Source organism: Jatropha curcas, chromosome 6 (genome assembly GCF_041381405.1).
Source record: "Jatropha curcas cultivar XTBG-Jc1 chromosome 6, XTBG_Jcur_1.0, whole genome shotgun sequence".
Classification (NCBI taxonomy): domain Eukaryota; kingdom Viridiplantae; phylum Streptophyta; class Magnoliopsida; order Malpighiales; family Euphorbiaceae; genus Jatropha; species Jatropha curcas.
In genome coordinates, this window is record NC_143156.1 from 8,265,088 (window position 1) to 8,278,643 (window position 13,556).

Here is a 13,556-nt window from a genome sequence, read left to right on the forward strand (position 1 = left end):
GATGAACATAAATGACAGTTTGAATTATGGCAGGGTACGTATAAATCAACTCTACAGTACCTTCAACAGCCAAATACTTATTTGAATTATGTTAAATACGTATAAATATATTTAACATTTGTATTTAATTATGTTTGAACAATTTAAAATATTCAAGCCAAAGAAAAATAATAACCAAATCCCTCTAATTGAAAAGGAAAATATAAGAACTCTACAAAAAGAAGCATCTTTCTAACCAAGCCTTAATAATTTGAATGTTCCTAATTGAATTAAATTACTTATCCTTTTCAATTTTATAAAAATATTCGAATTTCAGCTTAAGTTCAAATATTAGTTTTTGATCATCATAATAATAAAATTATTAATGAAATTCTTTTCTTTTTCATAATTAAATTAAAATATTTTGTTATTTTTTTTAAATATTGGATTTCTTATTTGAATTCCTAATAGTTAAAATATGTCTGATAATAATATTTGATAAATAAATAAATATTAATAATATTCAAATATAAAAGAAAACATTTAAAGATATTAAAATAAAATTATCCCCATAAAATTTACTCGAAACCGCCTATTATCTACTGTCCCTGAAAAATCTCTACAAAATATATTAAATGTCGGCTAGCAGCGGATAGATTCTCTTCACTATCTCACATTTGCTTCCCCTTATAAAGAGGTAAAAGGAAAAAGGACAAGCAATCAGGCGTTCATATTCTCATATTTCACCAAAATACTTTAATTATCTTGACATATAAAATAATTTCATTTTTGAAGTTTAACAATGTCCTTTTTTAATAACAATATTCCTAGTTGAGTTTAAATAACAATGTCCCTTTTTTTTTCTTTCAGAAAAAAAAAAAAGATTCCTATTGAGTTTAAATATTTCTAATTATCCTAATTCAGTTTTTTCTTTAATATTAAAGTTTTTAATTAAGTTCAAATACTCTTAATTGAGTTAATATTACCATAGCAACAAATTTTTAAGGACATTTTTTATTTTCCCAAAATATTAAAATCCCTAATTGAGTTAAAATAATTCTAAATTAGGTTAAAATTATTTCTTTTTTTTTTTCTCACAAGAAGAAATAACAACAGTTAACAGGTCCAAAAACATACAAACGCACTTACCTATCACTTCCATAAATATTATATTCAAATTTCAGTAATATGTAAAAAAAATAAATTTACGTTAGACCATGCTTGAATTTGATTGATGTTCTTATTTCACGACTTATGGCCTTTTAGGAAAAATTAATTGTTTTGGTAACTGTTAACTGTTTTAGTAGCTAGTACCCGTTTAGATAGTTTTTTATAAAACGTTAAAAGCTAAATACTATAGGGGGTTAACTTTTTTAAACATTGTCTTACCTTCTGAAAACTAATTCAAATAGCATTTAAAGTTTTAACCGGCCAAAATGCTAAAATTACTTTAAAAACTGTTGTCAAACACAAACTTGAATTCATTTATTCCATCAACGAAGTTTTAGTATATATGTTGTGTTCGGCAACAGTTGTTTAAGTAGTTTCTAATGTTTATTTAAAAAGTTGTTTGGTAGCATAGCGTTTGTATTAGTTTTTAGAGATTATGGTAGCGTTTTATACGTTTAGCTCTTAGCGTTTTATAAAAAGCTATTAAAACAGCTAACAACTACCAAAATAACTAATTTTGCCAAATTGACCCATAGTTGCAATGAAATTAAGAAGATCAAATCAATTCCAAAACAATCAATTAGTATCAAAATGAATGAAATCATGAGCAAAAACAATATAATATTTTCCTATCAAAAGGAGGCATAATTGAAATTAAATTTATTTTAACTTAGATTTTAATCTGTATTAGGAATTTTTTTTTTATATATGAGATTATATATTTTTGTGTAATAAGTACAAAAATTCTTATATAAAAATAATAAATATAAAATAAATGAATGAGACATGCAATACAATGAAGTGAGAAACCCAATTCCTATGGAGGGAAATACTTGAAATCGGACTTCCTAGTCTATGAACAACAATAAATTAACATATCTTATAAAATAATTAGCAAAATATATAATAAATTAAAATAACGTAAAAGTAACATGTGCTGCATAAAATAATAGAACATAAATAACTTGCACAAAATAAAAAGAAAAATAAAAATAAAAAAGCAAGCTTTGCGGAGAATAACAAAGCAAAAGATTACATTAGATATTTGGGTTATGGCCAAATCAAATAATAAATAATAAATTAAAATAATACCTCAATGAGTACGAAGGAGAAGGTGAGAGTCTTTGACCTGAAATAATAATAATAATAATAATAATAATAATAATAGAAAAAGCAAACAAACCATGAATAACCAAAGTAAACCAAAATTCTTAGTGTCAAATTTTTCTAGATAAACCGCGTGCACTTATATATATAGTTCTTCTCTCTCTCTCTCTCTCTCTCTCTCTCTCTCTAAATCCTCACCTCTTTCAATTTCAATTTCAATCAATCTCTTTTCCTCTAAAAAATCTCGCCTCTCAAAGCCTCTAAAACCCTAACTCTCCAAGTTTCGGCACCACCCCAACTGAAGATATCCATCTTTTTATTAACTATCATGGTGGTCCTCTGGTGTTATTTGGCTTTTGGTTCTCTTAAAAATTTATCAGAGGTATTTGATTTAGAACCATAGAATAAGTGAAATTAGTTTATTTCGAAATTTCTCATTATTCTAAAGATAAGCCTGTGACCTCATTTTTAGTGTGAGAACTGTGATCTATGAATGCAATAGCTTTTTATGAAAAAATGTTCTAAATAACATTATTGTTCTTTCCATTCAAACCGGTGTGAAATTCAGAGGGTTGCCACAACTTATTGTTTTATTTTTTGACGAGGATGGTAATCTTTTTGTAGATACTGAAATATTTTGTCGAAGGAATAAATTTTTTTCACTACCTTTATTGCTGAAAGGTATGCAGTCATCAAGCAATAATTCTTCAATGGAATATAGATTTATTTATGCACTGAAAATTATTATTATTATTATTATTATTATTATTATTATATTGACGAAGAAAAATACAAAGATGAACCACGACATCGCTTAGACAATTGATTTTTTTTTTTTTTCCTATAATAAGCGTTTATTTTGCAATGAGAAAGAAACTTACCTGTGGTTGATAATGGAAAGAACGTGTTTGAAGAAATGTCTGATAGAGGAACAAATCCCTTTAACTATGGCAGTTGTGTAAATAAAGGGCAAAAGTGGAAGATTATATGACAAAATGGGTGAAGTGGATTAAATACATCGACATAAGTTGCCAAATAGGGGAGTCAAAATTGGGCATGATACGCGAACACGATTTATATCATAAATGGATCACTCATTTATGATATGAATGTAAACGTGTTGTGCCACCGGTTGACGCGCGAGTTAAGTGAGTGACCCGTTTATTTTGGGTTAAAGAGATAATATTAGTGTCAAATATAAATACCCAACTAAAATCCTATTTAAAATTTATTATTGTATTAATTTTTTATTTTTTTTAATTATGAATCTTGGAGAATGTATACATTTTATGTATAAAAATTTATTTTTAAATATGATTTGAGTTAAATAGGTTAAAACTTAAAAATATCATAAGCAGATTAAGTAGATCGTATACGGGTTAACACAACCCACTTAACTTGTTTATGATATTGGGCGGATTACACGGGCGTATACGGGTCAACATAACTTACTTAACTTGCTTATGATATTAGCTGGGTTACACGTGTCGTGTTCGTGTCACCTGCCTAATTTTTATGTCGTGTTCGTGTCACCTGCCTAATTTTTGTGTCGTGTTCGTGTTGAGAAATTTGACACAATTATTAAACGGATCGTGTTTGTGTTGACTATAATTGTGTTGCGTGTTAGATGAATCCGTGTCAAACTCGATACGCCAACCCGTTTTTGTTAATGATTATTTGAGCTATCAAGGAGCAATTGTAGGATAGAAATATTCTAGATACTAAATATAATTGTAAATTATAGCCTAAATTAATGTAATTTGTCAAGGAGCAATTGTAGGATAGAATTATAGCCTAAATTAATGTAATTTGTTTTCTTTCTATGTTAGCTTACTGTACAGGCTATATATATAGCTTTCTGCTAATGGTTGTAAACATCATATAGTGAATACAAATTCTCAAATTCTTCTCTTTATTTCACATGGTATCAGAGCCAATGGCCCTTGTTCCAATATCATCCTCCTCCATGCCCTCTATCACCTCTTCTTCTTCTTTTTCCATTAAGCTTACTCAAAAGAATTACCTCTCATGGAAAACACAGTTTACACCCATCCTTAATTTTCAAAAGCTTAATGGTTTCATTGATGGATCTATTCCACCTCCTTCTCAAACTATACCTACTTCTTCTACAGATGCCACTCCTATACCCAATCCTGCATATGAAAAATGGTTTGACAAAGATCAACTTCTTCTCTCATGGCTTCTTGCCTCTCTTTCCGAAGAAGTTTATCCATTAGTTATTGGACTCAAATCTTCTTATGCTGTATGGCAGGCCCTAGCTAATGCCTTTGGATCAGTTTCACAAAATCGTCAACTTTAGCTCCATATTTCTCTTCAAGAGCTAAAAAAAGCTGATCTTTCTGTCTCTGCTTATCTTCAAAAGGCGAAGTCCCTTGTTGATGAACTTCAGGCAACAGGACGTCCAATATCCACTAATGAATTTAATGCCATAATATATAGAAATATTGGGTATGAATATCACTCTATAATTACTTCTCTTAATTTGAGACCTGAACCTGTGTCATTCTATGAACTTCATGTCATCTTGTTGCCCATGAACTTCTTCTAAATAATTCTCATGAGCCTGTTGCCAATCTTACTCTCAGAACCCAAACACCTCTTCTCCCAACTCCTCATTCTCAGCATCAATCTCGTCCAGCTTATCGAGCTAATTATAATCAGGGCAATAACAGAAATTGAAATCAGCAAAATCCTTTTGCTTGTCAAATTTGTGGTTATCGTAATCACATAGCTCTCACTTGTCGTCGCCGATATCAGTGGAACCAAAATACTAGAAATTATAATTCTGGAAGTGTTAATGCCAGCAATACCACTCCAACAACAAATGTTGCAGCTGTTCAATCTTCTGCATCTCCTGCACAAGTGACATGGTTCCCTGACACAGCAGCCAACTATCATATTGTTCCTGATCCAAATCATTTGACTCAAATCAATGAATACACAGGCCCGGATCAGCTCTTTGTTGGTAATGGACAAGGTTTGTCAATTTCCCATACTGGTAATAGTGTTCTTTCTTTTCCTGATATTCGATTTAGCATGAATAAAATTTTATGTGTTCCTGAGATTAAGAAAAACCTCCTTTTTGTTCAAAAATTTGCAACTGACAATTCTGTGTTTTTTGAATTTTGGCCACATTATTTTCTTATAAAGGACCAAACCAGCAAGAAAATTCTGATGAAAGGTCCAAGTGAAGATGGAGTCTACAAGTTTCGTCAACCTCAGTTCTCTAAGCCTTCTGTGTATCTTGCAAATGCTGCACCTTCTCTGGATGAGTGGCATAGTCGGCTGGGACACCCAAATGTGCAGAAAATTTTTTCTTTAGCAAAACTAAATAAAATTTCAAGCTCTAGTTCTGTTCTTAGTCCATGTGCTAGCTGTCGTCTTGGAAAATTGAGTCGTGTTCCTCTTGCTTCCAAGGAACACAAAAGTGTCTGTCCTTTTGAAATTGTTTTTTCGGATGTTTGGGGTCCTACCCCTGTTCAATCTAGCTTAGGTCATCGTTATTTTGTTATTTTTGTTGATGATTTCACTAGATTTACATGGATTTATTTTATGAAAGCAAAGAGTGAAGTGTTTGATATTTTTAAGCAGTTTGAACAGTTAATTTTTCGACAATTTAAAAAGAAAATTCTTGCTTTTCATTCAGATTGGGGTGGAGAGTATCAACGTCTTCATCAATATTTTAAAAATCATGGTATTCAACATCGAATTGCCTGCCCGTACACTCATGAACAAAATGGTACGGCAGAACGAAAAATTCGACATCTTGTTGATACGAGTTTAACATTGCTTGCTCATGCTAATCTACCTTTGAAATATTGGAATTATGCTTTAGAACAAAGTGCAATGTTAATCAATGTTTTACCCTCAGATGTTCTTAACAAAAATTCTCCATATTCTTTATTATATGCAAAAGATCCAAACTATTTGGCCTTCCAACCATTTGGCTGCTCCGTTTTTCCACTATTAAGACCATATAATTCTCACAAATTTTCTTATCGCACTCATGAATGCATAGATTTGGGTCAAAGTCCTTATCATTCTGCATATAGATGTTTAGATGCTAGTACAGGTCGGATTTATTTAGCAAAGCATGTCCGATTTCACTCTAATGTTTTTCCCTATGCTAGCCGTGCTACTCATTCTAATGAAAACAAGGCTGAACAAAATTGGTTAACTGTAACATGTCAAACTTCTCCAGACTTGGCTCTTTCATCAGAATTAGGTAACCTTCAAAACTCAAACTCTGTTTCTTTATCTTCTTTGCTTAATTTAAATACTTCTACCTCACCAAAATCTCTTCCACCTATTTCTATGCCGCCTTTATCTTCTCTCCCTGAATCTCCAAAATCTAATTCTCCTGGTTTACAACTTCTTGTATCTACACCAGAATCCATAGATCAATCCAAACCCATCCGCACCCATCATATGGTCCTTCGGCCCAATCCTAAACCCAAAAAATTTTCCTACATAGCCACTTCCATGCCCAATCAGGAACCCACTTTTTTTACTCATGCTAATAAATATCAGGTTTGGAAAGATGCTATGCAGGAAGAAATCACTGCCTTACAAAACAATCAAACATGGGTGTTAGTGCCACGGCCTTCTAATGCCAACATCATTAAAAATAAATGGATTTATCGCATCAAGCGTAAGTCTGATGGTTCAGTTGAGCGTTTCAAAGCACGATTAGTGGCCAAGGGATTTATTCAATAGTTCGGTATCGATTATTCAAAAACATTCTCACCAGTGGTTAAATTTACAACTGTATTATCTATTGCAGCATCACAAAATTGGCAAACACGTCAACTTGATATATCTAATGCTTTTCTTCATGGATTTTTGGATAAGGAGCTATTTATGGAACAACCAATTGGATTTATTGACAAGCAAAATCCAGATTATGTTTGCAAGCTTCAAAAGTCATTATATGGTCTCAAACAAGCTCCTCGAGCTTGGTTTGAACGGCTCACAGCATTTCTTAAGAGTCTTAAATTTCAGCGTTCCCATTCAGATCATTCCCTCTTTATTTATTCTAATGGTACTGAGAAATTATTTGTTCTTGTTTACGTCGATGATATACTTGTTACAGGAAATCAATCACAACTAATTCATTGGTTTGTGGATAAATTGCAACAAGAATTTCCTGTTCGTGATCTTGGCGATATACATTATTTTTTGGGAATTGAAATCCAACGCCATGCCAAAGGATTACTACTTTCTCAACATAAATATATTGAGGACATTTTACAAGCTACAAATATGCAAGCATGCAAGGCGTGCCGTACACCAATGGCTCAAACTCCAAGTTTGAGTAAAACCATGGGAACACTTCTTTTCGGGTAATGAGTATAGACAAATTATTGGAGCATTACAATATGTTACCTTAACTCGTCCGGACATCGCTTTCAGTGTTAACAAACTTGCTCAATTCATGCATTGTGCAACAACAGAGCATTGGCAAGCTTGTAAATGTCTTTTACGTTATTTACAGCAGACATCTAGTCATGGTTTGTTACTCCAACGTGACTCTTCCTTTGTTTTACATTGCTACTCTGATAGTGATTGGGCAGGGTGCCCAAATGATCGTCGTTCTACAGGTGGTTATCTCATTTATTTGGGAACAAACTTAGTATCCTGGTCCTCAAAAAAACAACCTACTGTAGCAAGATCAAGTACTGAAAGTGAGTACAAAGCTCTAGCAAACACAACGGCTGAAGTTATGTGGCTAACGACACTACTATAAGAACTTGGGTTTCCCTTAAAATCACCAGCACAACTTTGGTGTGACAATGTAAGTGCTATTTATCTCAGCTCTAATCCGGTGTTCCATGCTCGCACAAAACATGTTGAAATCGATTACCACTTTATCAGAGATCAAGTGAAATGTGGTTTAATTCAAATTCATTTTCTAAAAAGCACCAATCAAGTTGCTGATGTGATGACAAAACCTTTGGGTTATCCATCATTTGAAGCCCATTGCAACAAGCTGCGTCTTTGGTCTCCTACGACACAGCTTGAGGGGGGCTGTTAATGATTATTTGAGCTATCAAGGAGCAATTGTAGGATAGAAATATTCTAGTTACTAAATATAATTGTAAATTGTAGCCTAAATTAATGTAATTTGTCAAGGAGCAATTGTAGGATAGAATTATAGCCTAAATTAATGCAATTTGTTTTCTTTCTATGTTAGCTTACTGTACAGGCTATATATATAGCTTTCTGCTAATGGTTGTAAACATCATACAGTGAATACAAATTCTCAAATTCTTCTCTTTATTTCATAGTTTTGACGCTCTTACTGCTAACACATTAAAAACAGGTCCTGCGTTGAGTGACTCAGCTTTCCAGCTACCCAAACCGACCACAACCATTTGATTGCACATTTTAATAAGTACAGAAACTTGTTTGTAAATTTTTTCGAGCGAGACACCAAAACAGGAAAAATTGAGAACTTCAAGCACCAAAGTTATCATTTCCCCGAAAAAAAAAATGAATCTTTGTCACCAACAATAGGCTATGGAAAGAGCACTAGACAAGAGCATCATAAACTATTTTTTGAACTAATTCTTCATCAATGCTATGAAATTCAATTATGGATTTTGAAGTACTTTCTTCTTGGATCTCCATGAATCCAACTTTTGCACACTTCAAAGGCACAATCTTTGATGAAGGACGAGGAAAATTAGATAAATAATGATGTTAGGGTTCAAATCTGCAAATGGTTTTAGAAAACTGATCTCAATGGTGGGACTGAAAGTAGAGTTTGATTTTGGTTTTGGTTTTGGTTTTCTTTTATGAGGAAAAAGAGATGAATAATCAGTAGTGATATTAGGGATAGAGAGGGAGAGAGAAGAGGAGTGAGCACCCAAAGCGCTTGGAATTCCTTACAAGGGACAAATATGAATCGGCCATGGCATGCACCTCCAACACCACCATTCATGGTGGTTTCTCAGAACTAGTTCAATCCTTGAAATTAATGGAGGCAAAATGATCCGAAGATGATTTTGGATCGAATGAGACCCTTCCCACAAGCTGAGCTCGTCGACTATGGCGTATATCATTGGAAAATCAAGGTGGCTACAGTACAGTTATGGTCGAGCTTCGATATCTTTTATATTACGCCAGAACAACACAATCCAAGCTTGGAATGAAGTTTCTCTCATCGATTAGTTAGTTTTAGTTTAATGAAGTCTTTGTCGGAAATGAAAGGAAATGTGAAGGGGCGGTCGGTGTTGTCGTCGTTTGATTCAACGAAAGCATTTAAGGGAAGGACAGGGATTAGTGATGTGGAAACGGTATCGTTTAGAGAATGCGTTAATGGTTGGTTAGTTAGCACTGTTAGCCGCCTTTGTTGAAAACAAAAGAAAAATATATATATAAAAAATTGGTTGTGCTGAATCCCATATCAGGGAGATTGAGTTTTGAGGGTGTTTGAATTGGCTATAAAAGGAAGCCAATGTTTAGGTTTCTAAACACACCAAAAATACTTGAATGTGTTTTATATTAGGGATTTAGAGCAAGTCTCTTGGAGTCCCTTGGAGTATAAAATATTTGGGGTGTTTTGAGGGTGTCGGGTAGAAAAATATTTTGTAATTGTGGTTGTAACAATTTGCCGTATAGTGAATATTTTTCTTGATTGTCGTTTGGCAACGGCCGTGGTTTTTCTCCACTTGGGGAGTTTTCCACGTTAAATTATCGTGTTCTCTTTAATTTCTCAGTCATTATTTTATTTTCTCATTTGTTCCTGCTTGAAGCCGATCCGAAGGGCGGGAAATAGCGATTTTCCCAACACGTGGTATCAGAGCCTAGTTGTTAGGCGGAGCTTTTAGTGTTAAAATAATTTCTTCTAATTTAAATTATAAGTATGTACTGTGGTTGCGGCTTAGTCTGATCTTCCACATCAGAAATACTGTTGTTAGAAATTATTTTATTTTAAAAGCAGGTGGAGTTTTGGAAGTCTTGAAGCGGGTGGACTTTGCTTTGGTGTGCTTGAATACCGGTGGTGAAGGTCCTGACGATAATTATTGAAGTTATTCTGGTACGAAAGTTCTGATAATATACTGTGCACGTAACTTCTATCTAGAAGGCCAGATTTTAAGTGGGACCACTTGTGACCCCTCCGTCCAACTGAGATTTTACGTGGAATGGTAATACTGTCTAGGAGATCATTGTGGTCTTTCCTGTGTATTGCCGAATCGGTTTACTTCATTAATTATTGGGTTCACTATTATAAGCACAAGTAAGCATGTCGGCTATGAGATGTGAGATTGAGAAATTTGACGGGAGAATGAATTTTGCACTGTGGCAAGTGCAAGTCAAAGACGTGTTGATTCAGTCTAGACTGCATAAGGTTTTGCAAGGTAAACCAGCCAGCGGAAAGAATTCAGGAAAAGACAATGGCAGTAGAGACTCAGAAAAATCCAAGATTAGCGATGAAGAATGGGAGGAGCTGGATATCAAAGCGGCAAGTCAAATTCGCATGTGTCTAGCAAAAAATGTTCTTGCTAATGTGCTTGGATTGTCCACGACAAAGGAGTTGTGGGAGAAACTGGAAGAATTGTACCAGGGAAAAAATATATCCAACAAGTTATATTTGAAGGAGCAATTTCATACGTTGAAAATGGCGGAAGGTACAAAGCTGTCAGATCACCTGAGTGTTCTTAATGGCATCGTCTCTGAATTAGAAACTCTTGGAGTGCAAACCGAAGATGAAGATAAAGCTCTCCGACTCATCCTGTCACTTCCTTCGACATATGAGCACATGAAACCTGTTCTGAAATATGGTAGTAAGGAAGTGGTGTATGCGGATGTGGTTAGTAAGCTCCTTACTGAGGAGAGAAGACTGAATGAAATGAAAAATAAATCATATGAGGATTCAGCTTTATTTGTCGATACCAAGAAAAAGAATAAAAGCTCCGGAAAGAGGAAGGTTGTCTGCTGGGTTTGTGGTCAAACTGGACACGTGAGGAAGGATTGCCCGAACGGTGGAGCTGATTCGGCTAGAAGCTCTAACGTTGTTGCTGCCAATATGATCTCCTGTGGCAAAAGAGATGATGTGATCTTTCTGTAATTGAGAGATGTGTGTCCTCATGGCATGATTGCTACCCGTTGAGATGCCATGGAAGAGGATTGATTATTGGTAGCTGGTCCACGGAAATGTGCACGGCATTGGTTGACAGTTAATGCAAAGTGTGTGGTGAAAAAAATATGTCGATGGCTAATGAATTCTCGTAAAAGTCAACAGGAGGGTTGCACCATAAACTATTAGCGGGATCCGACATGGCCGATGGAAAATTCTTGGAGTCGATAAAGTGGTTCCAAGTGGCGATACTCTTTTATGGTGGAGTATGATAATTCTTGATGATAAGAATTATAATTGTCGGTAGCAGACAATGTTGTGTTTTTTTTTTTTTTTTTTTTTCATTCAAGGTGGAGATTGTTAGCCGCCTTTGTTGAAAACAAAAGAAAAAAATATATATATAAAAAATTGGTTGTGCTCAATCCCATATCGGAGAGATTGAGTTTTGAGGGTGTTTGAATTGGCTATAAAAGTAAGCCAATGTTTAGGTTTCTAAACACACCAAAACACACCAAAAATACTTGAATGTGTTTTATATTAGGGATTTAGAGCAAGTCTCTTGGAGTCCCTTGGAGTATAAAATATTTGGGGTGTTTTGAGGGTGTCGGGTAGAAAAATATTTTGTAATTGTGGTTGTAACAATTTGCCGCATAGTGAATATTTTTCTTCATTGTCGTTTGGCAACGGCCGTGGTTTTTCTCCACTTGGGGAGTTTTCCACGTTAAATTATCGTGTTCTCTTTAATTTTTCAGTCATTATTTTGTTTTCTCATTTGTTCCTGCTTGAAGCCGATCCGAAGGGCGGAAAATAGCGATTTTCCCAACAAACTCTTGTGTTAGTCTCTGGGTCCCACAAACAAATTGTTTATTATTTTTTAGACCCTGATTTTAAATTGGGCTCAATTATTATTGACCTTTCAATTTGGGATGTTCCCGTGATTAGAGTCAAAATGGGGTGCAATTAATACTAAACGCAAATGTTATGGTTTTTTAAATGAATTGCTCAATCTAAAAAAGAGTTCAATTTGTTTTTACTTTTTTAGCCTTATTTTTATTTAATATTCTTTTAAAAAAATATACAGCATTAGAAAATTAATAAAATGTACGAATTGAATAGTCTAAGTGAAAATTACTCAAGTCTCCTAAGTGAGAGGTTGAGTGTGTGATATTTGTGAATTGAGAAAAATTTTGCTGGGAGCTCTTTTCCCTTATGTTATGACACAAGCAAAATTAAAGGGTATTGAGATAATTTAAGTTGATAATTTTCTTGTTTTGTATGAAAAAGCTGAAAGTTGATGGTTTAAATAGAATGATGTTCTTATTTTATATGGAGAAATTGAAAGTTCACCTTTTAAATGGATTGAAAATAGTTTTGTTTAAGTAAAAAATTTCTTTTAATAGTGTTATATAATTATGAGGAATTATTTTGCATAATTATTTTTATCGTCAAAACCTCTAAAATTGAATGAAATGACTATTTGAAATAATATAACTAAGGACAGAAGTGAACACAAAATTTACATTATCTATACTGGAATCCATTTAAATATTTCGATACTCATACTCATTTCAAATTCATTTAAAATTTCTTTTGTAATACTCATACCCATTCGTTTAAACTTTTAATACCTGCGCCCATTCTACATCCATTTAACTGATACCCAAATGGCCAAATTCACTTTAAATGAATTAGGGTGACTAGTATCTATGAAAATCAACTTTGTTTATATGTCTAATATCTCACCAAATCCATTATAGTTAATGTTGATTGAGCCTTGGAAGATGGAGATGAAAATATATGTGGAAACTAGAAAATGGAAAGTACGAATAAAGGACAATTCTAAAATTCTAGTAGTTCAATATTTTATTTAAGTAATTAATTTTTTAGTATTTGATGATATTAGGGTTTGGAGCTTCTATTATATTAAATCTTTTAAATTATATAATGAGTTTGATGGATAGAGCTATAGAAGTTACCCACATCTTTAAACCTATATCCAATTTAAACCTGTATTGGATAGTTGATTTGATATCCGTCTCAAACTTGTTTGATCAACATCCAAATCTACTTTAAACAGGCTTTTGTGAGTTGGGTACCCACAAAAACTCGCTTTTTGTGAGTTGGGTACCCACATCCGTGGTCCGAACCAAATTTCAAAGATGCCGGGATCTTCTACCAAATATCGGACACTGTATAA